Below are 6,412 nucleotides of genomic sequence, written 5' to 3'. Positions count from 1 at the left end.
CATGCTTCACCAATGCCATAGAATCTTTCTAAGTGGAAATGGAGCAGCCTCAGAAGAAAACCCTATCCCATCATCCACTAAAACAGTTTGAGGGCAGCCCCTGTGGCTCAGTGAGTAGGGTGCTGGCCCCATATACTAAGGGTGGCAGGTTTGAACCCAGCCCCAGCCAAACTGCAACAACAACAACAACAACAAAATAGCCGGGCGTTGTGGCAGGTGCCTGTAGCCCCAGCTACTCTGGAGGCTGAGGCAAGAGGATCATTTGAACCCAGAAGTTTGAAGTTGCTGTGAGCTGTGATGCCACGACACTCTACCAAGGGCATGGAATGAGACTCTGTTTCAAAAAAGAAAGAAGGAAGGAATGAAAGAAAGAAAATCAAAGCAAACAAACAAAAACCAAAACATGCTGTCCTGAATAGAACTTCAGATGTCCAGCCCCTCCCAAGCCATGTAACTGCGTGGAGGATAAGCAGGAAGATGCTGCACGAAGAGGTGTGTGCCAGGTAGGGAGGGCTGATTAGGAGGCGTGGCTGGAAAAAAGCGCTTTCACAGCCACACAGGAGAATTTATGCTGGTGTTTCCTGGAGATGTGTTGGAGTTTGGGGAGGAAGCTCCCAACCAGGTCCCCCAACGACTCCAAGCCCATTCCACACTCACAGGCCTATTTCTAGGAGGAACTAGGGAAATGGGAGGCTCATCTCCCACAGCATTCTCCTTTGCTGATGAGGTATCCTTGGGACCTCCCCACTTAGCTGTAACTTCTGATGGATTTCTGAATCAGTGTGTTTGGGTATAGTTGGGTCTTCCTTCAGCCTGGCCCCTGCAGAACTCCAGAGCACAATTCTGCCTGTGCACACTCAGGGGCCCCACCTATAAACTCACCTAAGGGAAAACACCAAACGCTTCCCTTCCACAATCTACCTGTTTGAGGCCTCTCTCAAGCCATAGAGCTCCAGGAAGGGGCCCTTCAACATCCAGACGCCAGGTAGGACTGGGCGTCACAGCCGGGAAGGAGGGGATGGGGCAGGAGAACAGTGGATGGCAGTCGCTGATCTACCCCAGCTGTTCAAACATCCAGGCCCCCTTCCTTCTTCCTTGCAAAATCCCCAGTCAGCACTCAGGCTTGGCTCGAGGCCACCCTGACTCCCCGTGTCCCTGCAGTAAACACCTTGCAGAGATTTCCTCCTGCAGATAGGGGCTTTCTCCCAAACCTCAGAGGCAGGAAAGCTACCAGCTCCCATAAGCTCTCAGGAACTAGCAGGGCTGGGAGGAGCAGGGAACGGAATGGACAACCTGCTGAGCTTAGAGGCAAGCAGAGGAGTGTGGAAGGAGGTCATAGGAAGGGTGTTGCTGCACCCACATCTCCTTGCCTGGGCGCCTTCTCCGGGTGGCATCTGAGTGATGCCTCAAGTCTCACTATTGGTGACTTCCCTCTTTCAGTGCACAGGATTCCTCTCTACCCATGATTAGCTGCAGCCAGCCAGCACCAGTCCCTCTCTTGTCCTAAACACTCTCCCCGTGCTTCCACCTGTAGCTGTTGCCCACACTGTCCCTCCAACTGGAGTACCCTCTATCTCTTCTCTGAGTGTCCACATTCTGCCCACTCTCAAGGTCCCTGATAAAGTGCTTCCAGTGCCATCTCTCACCAGCGTCTGGCTTCCTGGTGCCTTGTCCCTTGTAGCACTGGTTATTTTCTGCCTTTCGTGGTAGATATTTGGGTAAGGGTTGTACCTGCCTTCTGAGGTCAAGGTGGGCTGAGTCCATCAGTACCTAACCCTGGCTCAGGGAAGAGGAGGAGGGACTGACGTTTACTGAGTCAGTAACTTTGCACTTGCTGGTCCTTGACTTACACGTCTCGTTGAATCCTCACAGAAACACGGTAAAGCAGGCACTGCCATCCACATTGCACAGATGAGGCCACTACTGTAAACACTATCGTTTTTATTATTTACATTTTCTAATTGTTTGTACTGGGATCTAGAAATATCATGGATTTTTTTCCTATGTTGATTTTGTATCCAGAGATCTTGCTAAATTCTCTTTTTAATCCTAATATACATAGAACATCCAGGAATTCTTTTGGGTTGTCTGTGTAAACAATCACATCATTTATAAGTAGGGGTTGATTTTTTTTGCTTTCATTCCAATCTTTATATACTTTAATGTTTAAAAAATATTCCTTTATCTTATTTTCTCTCTTACTGTGTTGGCTGAAACCACCAAATACCATTTCGAAGCTGTGTAAGTGGGCTCTTGGGTCTTCTGCCTGATTTTAAAGGGAATGCTCTCAATCTTTCCCTGTACTTGATATTGCTTGATTTAGGGTTTCTGTAGAAAACACTTAGTAGGTTAAAGAAATTCTTTTTGTCTTCCTAGTTTTCTAAGAGCTATGTCATGAATGGATGTTGAAATTTGTTGTACTGGGTGGTGCCTGTGGCTCAAGGAGTAGGGCACTGGCCCCATATGCTAAGGGTGGCGCGTTCAAACCCAGCTCCAGCCAAAAAAATAAATAAATAAAGATATTTAAAAAAAAAAGAAATTTGTTGTACTCTTTTTTTCTGCATCTATTGAAGTTATTATATGAAATCTCTCCTTTCACTTGTTCAGTGTGAACTACATTAATCTATTTCTCAAAGTTGAACCAACTTTGCATTCCTGGGATAAATTTAACACGGCTATGATGGGTTGTGGTTTTCATTTGTTACAAGATCAAGTTTGCTTTGTCTAGAGTTTTGCATCTATGTTCAAGAGTGAGAAAGCTGCTTTTTCCACTGTGTTGCACCTGTGACTTGGGCGTCAAGGTTATATCAGCTTCGTAAAAATGAACTGAGGGGTAGTCTCTTTTTTTCTGACTTCTGGAATATTTCGTGTAGAGCTGGAATTATCTGAAACCTGAGTGTTTGGTAGAATTTGTCTGTTAAGCTGTCTGAGCCTGTTGTTGTCATTGCAGAAAGTTTGAAATTTCAGATTTCATTCTGGGAGTTTTAAGATAAAAAGTCCTATGTTGTACCCCCTAGAGAATGCTGTCTTACATCGTATTTTATTTTTCTCAGAATACATTCATGTATGTACTTTTAAACATGTATTTGGATTCAAGTTCATGATATGTTATGATTATTTCCATAACTTCACTGTGGTATAATTGGCATAAATCAACTTTACACATACAATTCGATGAGTTTTGATATATGTATACTGCTATAACAGGATTCAGGACACACTACTCCAAAAAATGGCACCTTGACATTTGAAAAAACAGCAGAAATGGGAAAGTCTCTCTGACCTTCTCCCCTCCTTCACTGAAGCAGAACATAAGAGAATTCTCTGACCATTGTCTGAAGTAGGTCATAAGACCCTCATTCCAGAAAATTCTATCCTATACCCAGAGGAAAGCAATGTCTTTATCCTTGAAGAGAGGGAAAGAATCTGAACAAGCCATCTTTACTAAGTTATCCCCCTTTTGTCCAATCATACTACCGGATCATGACTATCTATAACAATATACTTTCCCTTCTTTCTTTGGCTTTTAATTTCTGAAGATCCCCAAGTTACATAAAAATTATATTAAGCAGCTGGGCCTGGTGGCTCATGCCTGTAATCCTAGCACTCTGGGAGTCTAAGGCGGGTGAATGGCTTGAGCTCTGGAGTTTGAGACCAGCCTGAGCAAGAGTGAGACCCCGTCTCTATAGACCCCTCAAATAGTCTGGTGTTGTGGCCAGCACGTATAGTCCCAGCTACTCCGGAGGCTGAGGCAAGAGAATGGCTCAAGCCCAGGAGTTTGAGGTTGCTGGGAAATATGATGCCATAGCACTCTACTGAGGGTGATAAAATGAGACTCTTGTCTAAAAAAAAATAATCTATTTTTTTATTATAGGGGCTTCAGCCTTAAGCCTTGCCATAAATGAGGAATCATCTGTCCCACTTGTGGAACCATCAACACATTTGAGGTAGTGAATTCATCAGCCCCCAGAGTTTATTCACGCTCCTGGGTACTTGCTCCCTTCCCCCTGCCACCTGCCCTCCAGGTAACCCCTGATCTGTCTTATCTCCTTACATACTTGTTTGCATTTTCTAGAATTTTATAAAACGGAATCATACAACACGTACTCTATTTTGTCTGGCTTCTTCTGTTTGGCATCATTATTTCGAGGTTCATCTAAGTTACTGAGTAGATCAATAGTCCATTTCTTTTTACTGCTGACTAATGTTTTATTATATGGAGATACCACAATTTCTTTACCTTCTCATCTGTCAATGGTCGTTTGGGTTGTTCTTAGGTTTGGCTGCTTATGAATAAAACTACCATGAACATTGGTGTACAAATCCTTAAATGAAAAGATACTTTTATTTTTGCCAGTTAAAGAGTGGTTGAATAGCTGGGTCATACAGTAGATACATGTTTACTTTTTAAGGAACTGCCAAACTGTCTTTCGGGGTTTGTAGCTATACCATTTTTACATTTTCACCAAGAGTGTAGGAGCGTTCTAACTGTTCCACATCCTTGCCAACATTTGGTGTGGTTTGCCTTTTTAATTAAAGTTAACATACTCAGGTTGTATAGATCTTTTAATTAAAATAAAAATTAAAATTTAAGTAATTAAATGGCTGAAAATTTAAAAAGCATTAAATTAAAAATAAATTTATTTTTAAAAGTATTCAGTTTTTCAACTAATTTTATTTTAATTTAAATAAAATACAAAATTAAATTTTAATTAAATTGAAATAATGTAATTTTGATTTATCTCGGGTGGTTTTAATCTGCATTTACCTATTTGTTTAATGATGCTGAATATCTTTTATGTGTCTCTGTGACATCAGTATTATATATTTTCCTTGGCAAAGTATTCGTTCTAATTTACTGTCCATTTATAACTTTTATTTGTTGAATTTTAGGAGTTCTTTATACTTTCTGGATACAAGTCTTTTATCAGATATGTGATTTCCAATTTCTACCTGTCTGCAACTTACTTTTTGCTCTCTTAACAATGTATTTTAAAAAATGAAAGTTCTGGGTGATGCCGGTGGCTCAAAAGGGCAGGGCGCTGGCCTCATATGACGGAGGTGGTGGGTTCAAACCCAGCCCTGGCCAAAAAAAAAAAAAGAAAGTTCTTAATTTTGAGGAAGTCCAGTTTTTCATTTCATTTTCTTCTTTAATGTCTCAAGGTCACAGATTTCTTCTCTTACACTTTCTTCTGGAAGTTTTATAATTTTAGGTTTTACATTTACGTCTATGGCCCATTTTGAGTCAATTTTTATATATAGTGTAAGATAGGGATGAAAGTTTTTCCTTAATATGGACATGCAAGAACCTCAGCACCAGTTAACAAGACTCTCTGTTCTAGACTGAATTACCTTTGCGCCTTTGTTCAAAATCAATTAAGCAAATAAGATCAGATCCAGGGATAGCCTCTTTATTTGTTCCATTATCTGTGTATTCTGATGCCAGTACCACTCTGTTTTGATTACGGTAGCTTTGTACAAAGACTTGAAGTGAGGTAGTGTAAGTCCTCCAGCTTAGCTATTCTGAGACCTTTGCCTCTGCAAGTGATATTGAGAATCATCTTGTTCATTTCTACATAATTTTCTACCATTGTGACTGGGATAGAGTTGAATCTGTTGATGGAGAATGACATCTTTACAATATTCCGTTTTCCAATCCATTAGCATGGTATATCTCTTCATTTATTTAAGTCTTTCTTTTAACTCCTCTCAGCAATATATTTTAGTTTTCAGTATACAGTTTGTACATCTTTTGTTAAATTTATCCCCAAATAGTTCACATTTTTGTATGATACCAAACCATATTTTTGTTTGTTTCAATTTCCTATTGGGACTAGTACATACAAATCCAATGGATTTCTTATATAGGTCTTACATCCTGCCACCTTATTTAACTCACTTATCATTTATTTATAACAGTTTTTCTGTAGATTCCATAGGATTAGTTGCAATAATCATCATACCACCTGCAAAATAGTTTGACCTCTTTATAATCTGGATGGTTTTTCATTTCTTTTTCTTATCTGAATGCACTGGGCAGAACCTCTAGTACAACGTTGAACAGAAGTGAGACTAATGAATTTTAGAAATACCTCCACTGCCTTCATGCAAATGACCAGATGGCTTTTTTTCTTTAGTCTGTTAATATAGTGAATTATATTGATTGCTTTTTTGAATATTAAAAAGCTTATGCTTTTGACCCTAAAACTCCACTTGATCATGATGCATTATTAATTTAATATATTTTATGCTTAATTGAATAAAATTTTGGTTCAGAATTTGTGCATCTATATTCATAAAGGATATTTGTTTTTATCAAAGATACGGTCTTCTTTTCTTTTAATTTCTTCATCTGGGCTTGGCGCCTGTGGCTCAAGCAGCTTAGGTGCCAGCCACATACACCTAAGGTGGC

Source organism: Otolemur garnettii, unplaced genomic scaffold (assembly GCF_000181295.1).
Source record: "Otolemur garnettii isolate 467f Iridium unplaced genomic scaffold, OtoGar3 scaffold00001, whole genome shotgun sequence".
Lineage (NCBI taxonomy): Eukaryota > Metazoa > Chordata > Mammalia > Primates > Galagidae > Otolemur > Otolemur garnettii.
Note: the sequence above shows the minus strand (reverse complement) of the source record.